Here is a 19,585-nt window from a genome sequence, read left to right as displayed (position 1 = left end):
TGGAAAAATTTCTGGATGCATTTTTAAAAATTGAAAAATCTTACTATAGGGATAATGACTATCAAACTGACTAACAACTCTTCACATTCAAATAGGAACAATCTGTAAGTCTCTGGGTTAAATGTTGTAGATGCTCCTTGATATAGGGGGTAATAATAAGATCTGGTTTCTTGCTAAAGGTCTGTAAGCTAATTCTTTGTGACGTGAACAGTAATTGAGCAATGGCCTAAGGATAAGTCATCACTACTTTTGAAGATGAAGCTTGTAAATAAACCCACATTAAAGTTCCATTTTGCGAAAAAAGCCAGCAGGGGAAAGAGCAGATACAAAAATCAAAAAAGGGAAGAGGCTTACAATAATCAATATAATTAAGGTAAGCCACTTACAAAGCCTGTTGTACTAAATACAAGCATTCACGTGCTTCTGGAGTTAATTGGCTTGATGACTTTGGAGAGGAATCACTTTTTCAAACATCAAATAGTGGCTTCAACTGTGGTTAATTTTAACATCAGTTGAAGCCCATTTCTATCCCCTAATAATTTTTGAAAGTCATTTAAGTTCTCTAGTATATTCAACCTAATTTAAAATTTTTGTGGGTAAATTCCTTTTTGTAATAATTCATGTCCTAAATATTGATATGGGAAGTTCTTTTGATCATTCTCGGGGACAATCATTAACCCTGCAGGACCTAAATCTTCTTTAAGTCAGCATATGCTGTCAGTAATTCCTTTTCATCTAGAGTCGTCATTAAAATGTCATCCATGTAATGAACCATATATATCTGTGGATACCTCTGCCTCAAAGGCTTTAGGGAAGAGGCTACATACACTAGACACATAGTATGACTATTGAACATCCCCTGATGTAACACGACAGAATGATAAAAATGAGAAGGCTTCTGAAATTTTTGGAAGGAATGCTAAAAGCAAATCTCTCACAGTCTTTAGGATCTAGTAGAATAGTAAAGAAACTATACTTTAAGTCAATTACTATCATGTCAATTTTTTGCTATAGCTACAGGAGAAGGGAGACCAGGCTCCCAATAGGTATCATAGTTTTACTAATTTCCATTAAATATTGTAATAATCTCCACTTTCAAGATTATTTCTTAATCACAAAAATGGGTGTATTCCAATGGGAAGTGGAAGGAACACTATGACCAATTTGTAACTGATCCTGTGCAAATTGATGAGCTGCCTCCAATTTTTCCTTGGACAGGGGCCACTGTGGAACGCACACCGTATCATTTGACTTCCAGGTGATGGGACAAGGTTTAATGTAAGGAGGCTTATTAACAGTGACACTTAGGATAAATTTCTCAAGCCTGTTTTATCATGAGAATGTTTAATTGTTTTTAGCTCTTCACTTACACTATAAGGTTTACCTTGTAAATTATTGTCAAATCCTCTCCCTGGGATGAAGCCCTGTTTTCTCATCATGTTTCTTACAGGCTGAGTTGTCACAGCACAGCCACCATATCATTTATTACATCTCGTCCCCATAACTTGATAGGTATTTGTTCTAAAACAAAAGGCTGAAACCATTCCTCATGTCCTTTCTCATATCTCCATTTAAGAATCTTGTTGCTTTTTTGAGGAGCTTTTGCTGTCCATGAAAGACCCCTGGAGTAGGGAGACCCTCACTCAAGTCTCGGGATGATGGAACCCCCCAAGAACTCACGTGAGACCGTCTTTGCTGTAATAAACAAGAGGTTTATTGATAGGAACCAGTGCACTGGGGTCGAGACTCATATCCCACGCAGGGGCACAGGAGTTCGACCCCAAGAGGCAGGGAGAAAGGGTATTTAAAAGAAAAATCCACAACCCAAAGGGGCAGGGATAGCATCATTGGAAAATCACAAGGAGAAGCTTCCTGTCTCTCAAGATTACTTAACTTTATGGTCCGATAGTTCCTAGAAGCTTCCTGCTTCTCAAGGTTGTTCTCTAAGATTTTAATATAACTTTATGGTCAGCTAGTTCCTGGAAGAAGTTTTCTGTTATCTTTACTAGGTCTGGAATCACATATCTAAGGACCTTTTCTTAAGTCCTTTTATCTAGCTCCTGGGAGAGCAGGCTCAAGAAATGTGACCTTTTACTTACAGGTAGAGGTCAGGGTCTGGAATTTGAGGTATTTAGGGCTTCTTAGGGGTTAGATAGCATTTTTAAACTTCCCACTCTTAGCTGCACTTTTTATTCTTTCATCCCCACTCTTTGTAAGGTAGAGTGAGATATCTCTAATGGTCAGGCGTTTGGCCAGAAGGCTTTAGCTATCACAGTGGTATCAACTCTGTTATCTAGGAGCCCATGTACAGGTTGTCCCTCAACCCATGGAGTGAGTGTGGGACGTTTCTCTAAACAGGACACCCAAAATGATCCTATCTCATTGTATCTAAAACTTTGATTTTCACAGGCAGATTAAAATACAGGATTATTAGTATAAAACAAGGGAAAAGAACCAATTGAGCTAACTTATACACTGGAAGAAAAGCAGCAACTCCTATTTCTACAGAAACCATAATTTTAATTTCTCCAGTAAAACAGAGTCAATCACTCCAAGGAAAATTCATATTCCTTTCATCAGTGTATTGCTGCAGTCTAGTAAAAGGTTTATACACCCAGAGGGAAGGGACCCATGTACCACAGTGCAAAGTGGCTGGAGGCCCATTTGAGGTGTTAATACTGGTCTGGTAGAAGAGCAGAGGTCCAGTCTTGCACTTCCTGAGGGTACCTCTGACAAGATCTTTTACATGAAGAGTTTGGCTTGAGAGACAAACTGAATTGGGGTAGGTTTTACCATTGAAGTTGTCTTGCTCTGTAACTCTGGTGTGGGGACACAGAGCAGGCCCTGTTTCCTATTTATCGGAAGTTGTAAAGGCTGTCCCTCAAAATGTTGCTTAGATCTGCACTAATTTCACCAATGATAGCCTTTATGGCACAAGGGCATAATCCAGGGCCTTTTTGTTCTTAAGCTACTCTCTTTTAAAATGCCCAGGTTGTCCACACCCAAAATGTCCTAGTCCCTCCATTTCCCTTCTGAATGGCTGCAGCTAAGACTTGTCCCATCCCACAATTCTCATTTATTTCTTTGCACAAGTTAAAATAGTCAGTTAAACTTTTATTCTTATGAGATCTAATAGCTTCCTTGCACCATTTATTAGAATTTTCATATGCCAATTGTTTTATTATGGGCATAGCAGTATCAACATCGCCCAACAATTTTCTAGGAACTGTAATAATCTATCCACAATTCCCGAAAAGGATCTGAGGGTCCTTGTGTCACCGTGAATAACTATTCTCCAGCTGTGTTATTAGGCAGGGCCTTCTAAACTCTAACAGCTGTTGAAAAGATTTGAGCATAAACGGCAGGATTATGTTAAATCTGGGGTGGAAGGGCTGCATATTGTCCTGTTCCTGTCAGCATTTCTAGATTTGTTTGGGAAAATCCTGCTTGTGCATTAAGTCTAGCTAGTTGCACACATTTTTTTGATATTCTCCCATCCATAATAGATAAGCTTCCCCATGCAACTTTGCCCTACATAATTGTTGCCAATCTCCAGGAGTCAGATTGGATGTAACATAAGATTCAAAAATAGCAGAAGTAAAGGGATAAAGGGGACCATAAGCAGAGACTACTTCTTTCAGGTTTTTCTTTTTTTTTTTTTTTTTTTGGTTCTTTTTTTCGGAGCTGGGGATTGAACCCAGGGCCTTGCGCTTCCTAGGCAAGCGCTCTACCACTGAGCTAAATCCCCAACCCCCAGTGTAGTTTTTTTTTTTCTTTTCTTTTTTTCGGAGCTGGGGACCGAACACAGGGCCTTCCGCTTGCTAGGCAAGCGCTCTACCACTGAGCTAAATCCCCAACCCTCAGGTTTTTCAACTACTTAAAACTTAGAGGAACATTCTGTCTGATAGATTGACCTGCATTGTTAAGGTCTGGGACCTGTACAACAGGATACACTGCTTTCTTTCCGGGGAGCGGCTCAGGAAAAATTACTCTTCTCCTGGAGCCTTCTGTCTATAACACCACTCCAAGAAAGAATAGGATTCATAGTCAGGAGGAACAGTAGCTCCCAACACTAGGAGGATAAGATTCTGATATTTTAGCAATGTGAAACATATTAATCTTCCTCTTAAGCACCTCTATTTTTTTCTGATGTATCTTCTTCATCCTCCTCTGAGCTTGAATCCTGATCTGAATCAGAGGTTTGTAAAGACTTACAAGAGGGATCATCTTATGCTATTCCAAATGTTATTTCTATCTCTGACATTAATCCCTTTATATTAGCGTTAGTACTCAAGAGAGCATCCTTAACCAATCTCCATAAAGACAGTGTGGCAACAGGATTGCTCTAAAGGCCATATCTCTGCAGTGTTTTCAATATCCCTTAGCCTGCTTTCAATAAGGAATATTAAGTCCTGAATGACAAACCAGGGACTATTCTTCCTCTCCAGGGGGGTGGCTCAAGAACAATTTACCTAAAGTTTTAATAAATTTTTAGCTGTTTTTACCATTACAGCTGTTCCATGCTGTTGGAGTAGAGCAACTATCTGATCTGTTAGCTGTAAGGTAGAACTCAACATTCCCATTGTGAGAAAATTTTTCTTCGCTGTGCACTCACCCAATATGTTCCTTCTTGTTTGCCCACCAGTTTCCTGGAATGACCACATCAGGCACTCCTCTCTACCCTATCTCGGTGGTACTTACAATTGTCGGCAGCCTCACCATCATTTTTCCTAGAATGGAGCTTAGGCCTACGGGATTTAAAGACAACACACAGACATTTCGTGTTGAAAAAGAATGCCAATCTTTTACTGAAATTCACAGTTTGTATACCTAGTTCACTGGATGGAGAAATAAAAGAAGAACAGTGGAAAAACAGGCTTATGTCCTCAGGAACAAAGAAAGAGGAACAAAATACAGTAACCAATTTAACAGTGTTACTGTCCAGGCATTCCACCCAAGTGTACCGACCAGGGCAAACAGAAAGTCAGGATGCTCCTTTGTTTGGAACTAAAGACTTCCATATGCGTCAGTAAGGCTCACCAGGGGTCAAATACTGAAGGGGCACAGGAAGGTCCCACACTTAGCTATACCACTCCTAGGCATATACCCAAATGATGCTCCAACACACAACAAAGAAACATATTCCACCAAGTTTATAGCAGCCTTATTAATAATAGCCAGAAGCTTGAAAGAACACAGATGCCCTTCAAAAGAGGAACGGATTCAGAAAATGTGGTACATCTACACAGTGGAGTACTACTAAGCTATCAAAAACAATGAGTTCATGAAATTCATAGGCAAATGGAATGAACTAGAAAATATCATCCTGAATGAGGCAATCCAATCACAGAAAATCACACATGGTATGCACAAAATGATAAATGGACATTAGCCCCAAAGCTCAAATTACCCATGATACAATCCACAGACTACAGGAAGCTTAAGAAGAAGAATGACAAGAATGTGGATGCTTCCACTTCTTCTTAAAAGGGGGAACAAAAATATTCATAGGAGGGGATGTGGATGCAAAGTTTAGAATAGAGACTAAAGGAATGATCATTCAGAGCCTGCTCCAAATCTAGATAAGATTGATGAAACTAAGAAACACATGCTGACAGGAACTGGATATAAATCTCTCCTGAGAGATACAAACAGAGCATGTCAAATACAGAGGCAAACGCTCTTAGCAAACCTCTGAACTCAGAACAGGACGAAGTTTAATTGAATTAGAGAAGGGATTGAAAATGCCGAAGGGGCTTGCTACCCCATAAGAACAACAATGCCAACCAACCAGACCTTCCAGGGACAAAACCACTACTCAAAGACTATATATTGACTGACCCAGGGCTCCAACTGTGTATGTAACAGAGAAAAGCCTTGTTGGGTATGGGTGGAAAGGGAAGCCTTGGTCCTGCCAAAGTTGGATCCGCAGGGCAGGGGAATGTTGGAGGGAAGGAGTGTTAAAAGTGGTGGATGGTCGGGACACCCTTACAGGGCAGGGGGAGGGGATAGGGAGCTTATGGATAGGAAACCAGGAAAGGGAATAATATGTGAATTATAAATAAAGAAATTTACTTTTAAAAAAAAGGAGTAGACAACAACTTTTCGAACTCAGGTTTGAAAGCAATAAAATATGACCAAAAACAAAAACAACATTGACAACGTAAATACAGAGAATCAAAGAAACAAAATATTGTTTCCATAAGAAAATAATAAAATTGGTATACCATTAAAGAATGAATTAAAGGCAAAGGTAGAACATCCAAATTCAAATCAAAATGGTACATAAGAACAGATCCATTGTACATCTGAGAATTTTATGGATACACATTAAAATCCTATACTTACCGAAATTGCAAAGTAAAGTTAAATTAGGATGAGGAACACAATTTAAACAGACCTACAAACTGTAATGAAATACGTGCAATAATTAAAATCTTCCACACAAAGAAACAAAGAAATAAAAAAAAAACTACACAGTACAAAAACGACAAAAACACTGGGCAAGATGTATTTTATGTCGAATTTTAAGAGATGTTCAAAGAAATGTCAATGTCTATACTCTTTAAATTAATCAACAAAACAAAAGCAGAAGGAAAGTTGCCCAATTTGTTTTATGAGGCCAATTAACCTAATATCAAAACCACATAAAAGCATAACTATATAAAATAGTACAAAAAGAAATGCAGAACAAGTTTTGTCATAAATATATATGCAAAATTCTCAATAAAATATTTGCAATTCAAATCCAAAATTACTCAAAAACTTTCATCCTCATGCTCAAATATGCGTCATCCCAGAGGTGAAAATCAGTGCATGTAATTCAGCATGTAAAAAAAAGGAAAGAAAAAAATATAATTTCATTAGATGCTGTAAAAGCCTTTGACCAAAGTGAACAGCACTTCAATAAAAATTTTGGAAAGATTTTTCCAGAATGTACAAGGGGCAGAGGTTAACATAATAATTGCAGTTAACACCAAGCCCATATGAATTTTGACTTAAATGGAGAACAATATCAGGCAAATTGAAGAAATTCAGGAGCAAAACACTATTGTCCACTCTCTGCATACCTAGTCAACATAATTAAGTCTTCACTAGAGCAATAAGACAACAGCAGATCAAGAAAATTGAAATAGAGAAGGCAAAATATTTTATTTGTAGATAATAGTATAAATAAGGGACCTTCAAAAGTTCAGGGAATACCTCCTACAACTGACAAAAAAACTTTCTGCAAAGGAGGAAAAATTATATTACAAAATTGAGTAGTTCTATTATGTACACAAAACAAAAGGACTAAGTGAAAAAAATCATGTTACATGAGCTTCAAATAATGTAAAATAATGGGAGTGAAGAAAGATTAGTGTGATAAAAACTTTAAGATACTGCCAAAGAAATAAACAAAAAAAAAGATATCAGAAGAAGATGGAAAATCCCTTTTGGCTCATGGATTAGTAGGAAAAATGGTAAAAATGTCCATCCTACTAAAATAATGTACTTTTAGTAGTACAATCTCTATTAAATTCTAGCTCATTCCCTCAATGACATGGAAAAGATAATTTTTAGTTGGAAACAGAAAAAAAAAGGAAGCAAAAAAATTCTGTACAATAAAAGAATGAATGGAGTTATAAAAACACCCAATTTTAAGTTGTACTAGAGAAGAATACTATTGAAAACTGAAAGGTATTCGCACAAATGCAGGCATACTTTTCAGTAGAATAAAATTGTAACCCCATACATAAATCGCCGCACTTTTGTGTACTTAATTTTTTATTAAAAACTACATAAAAGAATCTTTAAGTAATGGTGCTAGTCACAGTGTATAGATGTCTGTAAAATATGGAAATATTCATACTTATCACCCTGCACCAAACTCCATCCAAAATGGATCAATGACTTCAGCCTTAAAGTAGATACACAGAACCTGATAGAAGAGAAACTTTGGAATAGACGAGTTCACTTGTGCAGCAGACTGCTTTCAGACGTGAACACTGTTAACATCCCTCCTAAGGAAAACAAATATTAAATGTGACTTCATGAATTTGAATAACTTTTGTATGACAAAGACATTAGCATTCTTCAAATTGGTAGGCTACAGAATTGGAAACGATTTTTACCAAATTCATATATGATAGAGGACTAATATCTAAAATATAATACAAACTCGATACACTAGATAAAAGAAGCCAAATAAAATCATTTAAAATTGGGATAATGAAGTAAATAGAGAATTCTCAATAGAGAAATCTCAATGAATAAGAAATATATAAAAAAAGAACATCCTGAGCCATCTGAAATTTACGCATAAAAACTATTCCACGAACTGAAATAGAAATAATATTTCCCAGTTTAGTTTACAAAGCCACTCTTGCTCTGATACCCAAAACACATAAAGACTGAAAAGAATCAGAGAATTACAGACACATCTCCCTTATGAACACAGATACAAAGAAATCTCAATACAATTCTTCTAAATAGAATTCAAGATCACATCAAAAATCCAAAACAATCAAGTACGAGTCATCCCAGAAGTACATTTATGCTTTATCACAAACAAACAAACAACAAACAAATAAATAAATGTAACACACATTATAAACAAACAAGTAAAAATCACTTTAAATAACTTATGTAGATATGACAATATGTAATATAACTTCATAATAACATCTTGAAAAGTTTAGAGATTCACTGGGTATATCTTAAAATAATAACAAAGCAGAGCATGCCCATATTCTACACCCTGTTAAATGGAGGAAAATCTCCAAGCAATTTTATGAAAAGCAGAAATAAAACAAGGTTTTCCACTCATTCTGTATCAGTGTTCATCAGTGTTATTATAGTTTAGATACAACAAAGGAAAATTGGAAGCGATCAATTGATATAAATTTGAACGGGAGAAATGGAAGTGTCACTATCTATAGATAACATGGTAGTATACAAAAGCAACCCTAAAAAAATTGCACAAAGGTATTACTACACCTGAAAACTCTTTCAACATAGTAGCTTAATTAAAAAATTAAATCATAAAACCCTGTGTCTCTCATTTTTGGTAAACCAAGAATTTCTCATTTTCTACCACCAGGTGCTTTCCCTAGCCAAACTTCAGTACCTATTTCCAGAAGCCAATCATCACCAGCCACCAAATGTTACATGTTTCCACTGTCATCATGTGCACAGAATACACCTTATATCTATGCACTATACCTTCTATAAAGATCTTTTTATAAAAACCATGTCTTCACAGTCCCGGGGTCTTTCCATTCTTCCTCTGACTTTTGTATATTCATCCCTAATCATCTCTGTCGTAAGGTGAATTCTTGCAACTTCATTGTGATGGCTTTTGTTAAATCTTTTGATATTGTGTGTTACATTCTCTGCTTTTATCTGATGACACAAAAGGAGTTAGTGTATCTGCATGGGAAGGGAGAAACTGGAAGGGGTAGAGAAAGGAAATCTTTAATGACAACCCAATTATGAGGATACAACTATTTTCAATAAAATATTAAGAAAGAAGATAAAATATTTTCTTACATCTGCCATGATAATCAACTGATTTCTGTCATTTAATTCATTTAGAGATATAGTACCTTCACTTATTGCTATATGTGGAACAATCTCAGCATCTTCAGAAAAACTGTTGGTTTCAATTAACCCAGTTTATTGTAGTGAACTCTCAAATAAAAAATACTAAAGAGCTACAATGAAATAGCCACTCAAAGGAAAACTTGCCTAGACAAAATTTCCATACATTTCAATGAACTACAAATGTAGATAACATAGCCAGGCTGAAGTCATAGAGCATTGTTTAGAGTTTTGCACTGTCACTAGCAATTATATTTTATACCCTAATGTACTAGAAAGAAAAATTAATTGACAAAATTGAACAAAATATATATGTTCTTTACATCCTCTTGTATAATTCTAGATCCTTTTACCTACCCTTCACCTATTATCTTTCATGTTGTACTTCTAATTTTTATCAGGAAGTTTTATATATACACTTTTGCATAAATACATGTAGATATAAGTTGTTGTAAAAATATAAACAATTTAAAAATTAATGTTGTCTTTTGTCCTTACTAGGTCTGGCATCACAGTGACCCAAGATATCTGCTTGATATCTTGCCAGAAGCATACATTCCAATTCCGTGGAAGCCCAGTGTCTCCTGCTGCCACGCACTTTCCTACACTCAAACCTTCACATAAAAGAACACACAACACAATAATCTTTGACCCATCTGATAAGATATAATTGCCCACCTAAACATTCAAAGCCCAATACACAACCATCCCTCAAAAAACATTTGTAACAACCTGTAAAGGTACAGCATGAAATCTTAATGTCACCTGCCATGGCTTCTTGCCCTCTCCCTCCTGTCTCTTGCTCCTTTCTCTTCCAGTCTCCACCTCTTCCTTCAAAATTCTCTCCTGCCCATCCTTCCTTCGATTCCAGTGACAGGCCTTCTTCTATTCTGTACCTTCCCCTCACCTGTATTTTATAAATTCAATGGGGAGAAGGTTCTGGTGAAGTCACTTGAGTCCTGAGTACATGACTAGGCAGCTGTCTTTGGGGCAGTGGGATTAGCATCAAAATACAGATAACTCCAGGGCAAACCACGTTTCCCCCTTTTTGTCCAGATAAAAGGCCTGTTCACTTATATATAAATTGATTAAAATTATCACCGTTCTACAATTTATAAAACATATGATACACTCAACATCTAGTCCATCAATTTTGTCTGTTACCAAAAGCACCTTGTTACCTATTCTAAAAGACTATAAGACACACAGAAGAGGATCTGCAAATGAAGGAAAACATGATTTTTTTCTTTTTGAGTCAATTTCATCCATTGTTCATCATTCCATTTTTTTTACATATTTTGTGATTCCACATTTCACATTTGTAGAATTATACTAAATTTTATATTTTTTTAAATTTAATGTTTCATTTATCTGTTTATGGAAATGAGGAAGGCTCTATTTCATTCCTGCAATACACAGATCAGCAATGATTATAGATATATAAATATTATTATGGTATGATATGAGAATATCTGAGTATAGAATGAGGAATGAAATAGCTGGGTCAAATAATATTTCACTTTGAATGTTTTTAGAGAGCACAAATCTGAAATCAATAATGTCTGTATTAATTTCTTTTTTATTGATTATTTTATGTATTTAACATTAAATATTTCATATGTTATCCCCTTCTCAGTTTTCTCTCCACAAGCCCCTATTTCCTCCCCTCCCCCTGCTTCTATAAGGGTGCTCCCACCCCTCCCCATCCACTCCTGCCTCAGCTGCCTAGAGTTCCCCTATACTGAGTCATCCTCTTCAAACCTAGAATTCTGAATGTGAGCAGAATATCTGACTTTTATTATCTGGATTTCTCCAATTTGCTAAAGAAGGAGTGTTCTCCAATGATGGCTGAGCAAGGCACTGGTTTATGAGAATAAAACAATGGCACTTAAAGTTATTTTATTGATATATATCTATTTCTATCTCTATCTTTCTCCATATCTCTATCTATAGATATTACAATTGTAGCATTTGGTATTGAAGGTAGCTGAGCCATCTAGTTTCTGATTATTGGACTCCCATACAGTCTCTATTTGGGTTCAATCTCATGGAGTGTTTAAACAGATAAATGAGATATTCTTTGCTTATACTTTTCACCATCATTGACCTAGACAGCCTGCAGGCAGAACAACATTGTAGACAATTATTATGTTAATTATTAGAGTAGCTTCCTGTACCGAAGACTCAGGAACATTATAATGGTTGTATGAATACATCAGCTTAAAATCTAATGTTGGTTGTCCTGCAATATAATATGCAGACATCATAAAGACCTAGTTCTCACTGAGTTTCCTTCCAAAGTATTCAGATTAAAGTAATTCAATACAATGTACACCCACTTTATTTACTGTTATGCTCTGCAGCTATTTATATCTCTGCAAACAGCAAACAAGGCAATACAAACAGCAAACCCAAATCCCAAAATTTCAAATAGGTATTTCAAAATGTAATTCCGTATTTGAGATCATAAGGAAAGAAGAAAATAATTGAAATATTTAGGCAGTTTGCCAAACAAATACAGAAATGAGTAGCTTTCCTTTGTGAAAGGGACAAATGTGTTGAAAAATAAATCAAACAACCTTATTGACTATTGCCTAAAGATGTGGAGAAAATAACTTTAAAAACATGAAGGCCATTGATCTAAAAAAATTTAAAATGAAGAAGAGATAGGTTATAACATTAGAATGGGGGAATTCTATCATACACATATGCTGAAAACACAATATTTTCAAGTGTACTATTTAAAAGTTATTATAATGACAAAGAGCAGTGTTGTTCTTTAAAGGAAGAGGCAGATTATATTTATGTAATACATAGAATACAGTAGAAAATAAAGGTAGAAAAACACATACATACTTTTAATTATACCTGTGTACATACATATATTTATATCCACATATATGTATAATTTCATGTAGACATGCATACATATGTGCATATCATATTTTTCTTGACAAAGTATTATTATATAGCTTAATCTGGCCTCAAATTCATGATTTTCCTGCTCACCCTCCCATGGACTTTAAACCCTGGTATAACAGATAACATGCTTTGAATTACTTTACTAATACCTTCAAAATCAAAATGGACCATCAAAATAAAATTCAAAACATATTTATATAAAAATTACTATAGAGTCTCAATAAGAACTCTAATGAAAATTTAATGTTACATTTTGTACACAGAATAAAAATCAGAAACTTAATATTGTAGTACAAAATATGCTTCATAGGGAAAGCAATCCTAAGTAAGAATAATCATGTGGGAGTTCTCACCATACCGGATTACAGACAGATACTGAACAAGAGCAACAAATTCAGCATAATACTGGCACAGACATGCTTTTACATCAATGTAATAATATTCTTGAATTAAAAAATTAGATCATTTTTAGGAAATTTGACAAGCAGTAATTTTCTTGACTGCCATGATGATTTGTGTTCTAAGGTGATGGATTTTGGAATACCTGCCAGAAATTCTTAGAGTCCAATGTACATACCTTTCTCAAAAGTAGTATATACATCCTTGTTTGATAAAATTAATGAAGAGATACAAAGATAAATATAATATAAATATTTGAGAATAAAATTTTTGTCTTAGCATCAGCTGGCGCATGTATCTTCAGAGTTGTAGAGATGAGCCAGTATATACCCCTTACCTACATGTTTTTAAATCTGTGAAGCTACCTCTCCAGTAACCTTTTATTATGAAAGGGAAAAATCAGTTTGCCACTTTTAGGGATACCCTACCATTTTTAGCATGCAAATCCACCATGTGAATTCCAGTTGTTCCAGACTGAAAATTGCAAAAGACCTGGTCTCCTCATAATGGTTAACATTGTGCTTCTGTGTGTACTTATCAGAAGGAGACATAATGTACAACATGAAAGTTCACAGAAGACTGATTTGTATGTCAAATTCATTGCAGCTCTACCGACTGAACTGCTAATGTCTACATAATCTGAAACTAAAAGTAGCTATGTGGATTTAGTTCCTCCAAATTATGTGAAACCTATATACATGAGGAGATACATAATGATGTAAGTACCATCAGAATATCTGGAAGAGAATATTGTATATCTTTGATCTATACTGAACCTAATGTAGTAGTTAGTCTAATGTTATATATCACCAGATGGGACATTATTCATCATAATGACACCTGTGACTAGCAGGGTTATTTATGATAGGTCAAAGAGGGAATTCTATCTTCATTCAACCTTCATCCTAAAATTTATGTTAATAAAATAAAAGTAACATAAGCAAAGATTAAAGTTAGCTGCAAGAAAATTAGAACAATATCTGGAAAACTTGAAAGTGAGAAAATTGTTAATATTAAAAAGCACATTATAGTTTGGTTTGATTTTTGGCTATGAAGTTGGAAGAGCATGAAAAAGATTATGCATTTTCTGCCTTTTAGCAGTCATTATATTCCTATTTAATAAAGAAATTCATGAAGAAAAAAGAGAAAGAGGAGAAGAAAGTGAGAATTCAGATTAGGAGTCCAGAAAATATGGCACTGAGGACTGGCTAGTTAGAGTTAAGAACAGTCCATAGTTCCTGATCAAGGACCTACTAAAACATGCATTGTTTGCTGAGGATACTGGATCAAGTATGGAATTAGAGAGGAAGATGATTGCCCATATCCATCTCTGGCTCAAATAATCTAGTTTGAAGTTCCTAAGAAATAAAAAGGTGAACATAAAAACTATTGAATTCAATTCCAACTTAGAGGCAGATACACCTGAAAAAGTAATGTATAAAATGTTCAAGTCTCAATTCTTCCAGAAAAGTGATTCCAACATGGTGCTATGTCCATTAGAGAACGTGTGACACTAATTAGAAAGATAAAGGAAAAGAAGCCTACTGGATGCTTGGAAGAATGCAAGGATTCCCATTGCCAGTATGTGAGGAACGTATTTCCTTAGCAGCAGACTGCAACTGTACAACCATCTCCTGGCCCACACTTTCTGGTTGAGTGTGAAGAAACATGTTTCCTAGCAGCTTCTATAGGGCAAACCACAGCAGCATTCCTCCTCTTTTAGGGATGACACTTCATCTGAGCCAGCAGTTTTACCAGTTCTACATTCAGATATTTCAAGTTATCACACTGTAGCCTATTCTTCAAACCACACAAGTACATCTCAGTTGTAGGAGCAGCCAAAGATGAATCACTCCACAATTTTGCCTGTGGCCCAAGATCAGTGCTCTGTTTTGCCCATACATGCACTGGATTTGCAGTTGTTTCACAGTGCAAAATGTCTCTCTTAACTGTCCAGAAGGTCTCAAAGACAAAACATATATTCCAACCAATTGGAGGTGAAAAACAACAAATTTTTGAAATCCAGATTTTGTTTAAAGCTTGAAGAAGATGTTACATATGTGAAAGAAATCAACAATAGCCCTGGTACTTTAAGTGAAAATGGCAAATAGTATCATATCAAAGAAAGAAGAGCCTCCTGTCCCTGACCACAGAGGGAGACTATATTCCAGCTTACTGCCCTTCATGTCTCAGTCTCTAGAGACAACATGGTCGAGAGTGTCTGCTGGAAACATGAAACAACAAAATGCTTGTTAAAGTTTGATGTTAATGGCAATGTACCTTAGGATATCAAGGACTATATGGTTAAAGATAACTTTGTGGTGGAAATGAGAAGAAAAGTGTAGAAGAATTGAGGGTTATCATAGGTAAAACCCAAGAGTGCCTTCATGTCTACTCAGATGTAGAAAATTCTACTGGGTTTGACTCTGTTGCTTTGGAATCTAAGAGTAATCAAACAGGGTAATCTGAACAAGTACTGATAAATTCTTCATCCACTCAAACTAGCAATGATTCTGCTCCTCATTCATCCCCAGTTGGTCACTAGAAGTTTAGTATCAACCAAACAATAAAATATCATGAGGCAGTGTCTCTTCCTTCACTTAAGCCATGGTGCCTGGGTTACATCCATTTCCTGGTCTAACAAACAAAAGTAATCAGGAAATATAACAGGACACACTGTTCACTATAGCGAATAATCCAGGCCATCATGAACTCTTCACCTCCAAATTTGAACATATGAATGTGGTTGATGGTATTATTCGAGAACATGCTAGTGTAGAAAGTGAGCAGCTGAGTAATGACTGTCATGCAGAAGATGATAGACATGCAATGGCCCCAGCTGCTGATAAATTCCAATTACTCTGCTACTTTGATGTGTCTAGATCCAGTTGGAAGTGAGTACTCACTAACCAGGCAGGCATGTTCATAGATAATATCCCTGTCAGAAAACTGCTATTTTGGCTGATATGCTTAAGGCCCATCCTGGTAAATCAGTTCAGACTGGTGGTAATGCTCTTCTAATATCAGTACTTGTATCTTCTGATCAAAAGCTTCAATCCTTCTCAGTACAGCAGCCAACTATAGATGCAGTTTATTTCACAAGACAAAGAAACACAGTAAACAGTGAAACAAGTTTTCCTTAGACCATTGTTGCCACTTAGACTCCTAGATTTGAACCAGTTGTGCTTCTACTTGTAATTATCCTGGAATCAGATGGGGAACAAACTCCTAAAATGGAGTTTGCAGACAAACGATTTAAAACACTGGATGAAAAATTAAGAAACTTTCTCTATCAGGAGAACAGCACATATACCATCTGTCCTAAGAGTCAGAAGGATACTTAAAATATAGACCCTCCATTTTCTTCCTCTGTTGAAGGTATACTTACTATTGTATCCAATGCTAGGAGTCATAGCCATTTGTCATTGTGGAATTTGAGATAGCTCTGCACATTGCCGAAATTTCCAAGAGATAAGCTGTAAGATTCTATTCAATGTGGGTGCAAGTCAGCATGCTCATATATCAGTGTTCAAAAGAGACCTGAATATCACAACTTCTGCACCCAGCAAGTTATGTTTACATGACATGTCATCAGATCCAGGGGGCCAGAGGCCTATCCTGCTGCTGTGTCAAGCAATGGAACCATTCATCTGCGGACAAGAGTGGAAACAGAAGATAAAAGATCAGCAATTGCTTCTGATCCCATTCTGCTGACTCAGGAAATCTCAGCTGATACTGGGGCATTGAATAGATTCAAAGTGATGAACAGATCATGTCAACAGTCATGGTTCAAGGTGATTACAATTCCTAAGTAGCAGCTAGTTCCTCAGTACAAGCAGCAGAATGATGTCTTTTGGTAAAAAACATAAACTGTCATTCAAGAAAATGACAGTCCAGTCTAGTGAGCAAGCACTAACCTTTGCTGAAGCTGCAGTGTCAGTTGATCCAAGTGTATCCTGCCATTCTAACTCAAAGCTTCAGTTTCTTCATGAAAGTAATGGGCTCTTTATGAAACCTTTAAAGACGATCCTGAACAAGGTGACATCTTTGATTTCAGCACAGTTTGTGAGAAACTGTGTTTCTTCAGTGACTACAGAAAAGAATGTGGAAGAAATTTCAACCACAGGAATTAGTATGTATTCTGGGTCTGAACTGTTAGATAAAGAAAAAGATGAATCAACTATTGTGAAACAGACATATACTAATGAATTTTCAGCCACCCTTGCTGATAATGGAAAGCCAGTGGGAAAAACTGGTACAGATCAGTATTTACCACTCCATGAAGAGCAAGCCTATGCTTAAATACAGAGTTCACTCCTCTATCATCCATCTTTCCCAATGAGCAGTGACAATGAATCAAAAATTGAGTATGAGGACTTGAAAGTGTAGCTTCAAAGATTATGAGAAAAACATATTCAAGAGGTGGTTAGTCTTCCAACATAGCTGAATAAAGAACTACGGGAGCTCTATGCACATGTAACTAAGGACAGCAAAGCAAAATCTTCAGAAATTTATTTGTCACCTGCATCACCTCACAGGCCAAGAACTTTCAAAAGCTAATTTCAAAGTGACTCCCAGTCCTTGTCATATTTGGACAATTCCATTTTTGGAAAGGATCTGTGGTATGTGGAGAGTAATACTGTGTCTAGTCAACAACATCTAGTCAGTAAGAAGAGGATGTTCACAGATGATTTACACAGGCTGGTAGACAAGAGAAACAGTCAGACATTTTCCTAATAATGTCAGTTTAGAGGAACTTAAACAGAAACAATAAAAATCAGAGTCAGAAACCTGGAAAAATTATATGAAAACACTCCATCTACTATGGGATACACATCAACCTGGTCTTGTTCTCTGTCCTAAATTCCTTGCCACAAAGACTCCCACTACCTTAATTTCCTGGGCCATTAGCATCATATGGAATATTTCCTGTTTGTCAGTACAATGCTGGGGGCACCACAGCCTAGCCAGTACAGTGGATTGGAATTTTGGGAACAGTTTAGCAATCTGTAGTGCTTCCTACCCAATCTGGGGTCCTCTGACAGCATGGAATGAATTTGCAGTCATTTCCAGCTCGACCACTGCAGAACCCAATTTCAATCCCTCTTGGTCCTAAATGAGTCAAAATCAATGCTGAAGGAAGGAAAGAGAAATTTCAGAACACCAGAGATGCTACACCTTCCTCTTGTATTCTACCATATTTTCTCTCATTCGTGTCTACTTTACACTGTATTTTTTGTTGTGCCAATGCAATATTTAACACAGCTCAGCATTCTGTAGTAATGTGCTTTTCCCACAAAGCATACTACACATAGAATTTTTTTTCACTTCAAATCCTGTTTTATTTATTTGATTTTTTAAAAAGTACTGTTCTGAATAGTTTACTAACTCAACTTAAGTGTTACATTTTTAAGACACCTTCCATGTGCTGTGATGTCATTCTCATCCTGCACACCCCATTTTTATGGTTCTACCAGCAGTTGAATGAGACTTTTCTTTAACATGTGTAGAAATATTGTGTGGATTGGTTCTCCCCAAATGTTTATGATGTTCGATCCTGCAATAGCCAATCTTGTGGGATTCATCATGTCTGTTTTAGGTTTACTTCTCACTGAATGTAGTAACTGGGTGCATGATATGTTTCAGAGTATAAATGTAGTAGACTTTTTTCAATCAGTCCAAAATCTGCATGTTTTTAATGTGATTTTTCCCCATCTTCACAGCAGAAGGTGTGAGGGCTGGCTGAGAGTGAGTCAGAAGGAAAGCAAAAGCAGAACTGTAACAGTTCCTTGAATCTGCAGCTACTAGAGCTGCCTCTGAGTTTCAATAAAAATCCAAAACAGCTAATTTCTCCCATGTGCACCCCACTTTGGTTTTGAGCATCCAAGAGGCACTGGTTTGGCTTGCCTTCTTTTGCCAGGCATTGCAGCTGTTGTGCATCTTATTTTTTTTCCTGGGGGTGGGGGAGGGTCGAGTAATCCTTATAATCCTAACCAAGGAGATTCAGGTTAACACTTTTGTTAACCCATTCTTCTAAAGTGAAATGTACTTGGCACATTAAGATTTCTGGTTTCTGAGACTTGCATAAAACACTGGCTTTACAGGGTTCTAAGAGATGTAAGATACATATTGTCCTGTAGTGAAATAGTACACTGTTGGATGATATTATTTGAATTGCCTTTAACCTTTTTTGATGACAGTTTTGGGATTGTTATCATTTCTTAGTAGTGTCTATAGACTTGAAACATTTTGGTTCTTAGATGTGTATGTCAGTCTCTTGAGAATTTGAGAGACTTCACTGTCAAGTTGCACCTTACTGGGTTTTATCCAGTTTTAGTAGGGAGGGAGGCAGTGTCAAAACATAAGCTTTTGGTTTGCAGGAAGGTTAGCTATAGTAATCATGAGTACTAGTCACGGGGTTACCTAATTTTCAGTCTGTGAAACACAAATAGTATGTTTACTTGGTATATATCAATTCTTCTGTTTGCATGTTTGAATGACTTACCATTAAAACTTTGAATGTCCTTTCAAATATATGTTTTCCTATTTAAGGAGACTCTTGGTAACCATTCCAAATTCTGGTATTTGTTTCTATTAACCGACTTTTCTCCATATTCTTCTGAAACCTTACCACAATGGGCCCAGAAAGTGCAAAAAATTACTGGGTGTGCTTTTTTGTCAT

The 19,585-nt window shown here is 36.2% G+C and overlaps 1 pseudogene; it reads left to right on the top strand.

Moving 5' to 3' along the window:
• The first annotated feature begins 14,034 nt into the window (after positions 1-14,034).
• Positions 14,035-18,023, top strand: Wnk3-ps1 (WNK lysine deficient protein kinase 3, pseudogene 1; annotated as a pseudogene).
• The last annotated feature ends 1,562 nt before the right edge of the window (positions 18,024-19,585 follow it).

Source organism: Rattus norvegicus, chromosome 1 (assembly GCF_036323735.1).
Source record: "Rattus norvegicus strain BN/NHsdMcwi chromosome 1, GRCr8, whole genome shotgun sequence".
Classification (NCBI taxonomy): Eukaryota; Metazoa; Chordata; class Mammalia; order Rodentia; family Muridae; genus Rattus; species Rattus norvegicus.
Note: the sequence above shows the minus strand (reverse complement) of the source record. Positions and strands in the feature narration are given on the sequence as shown.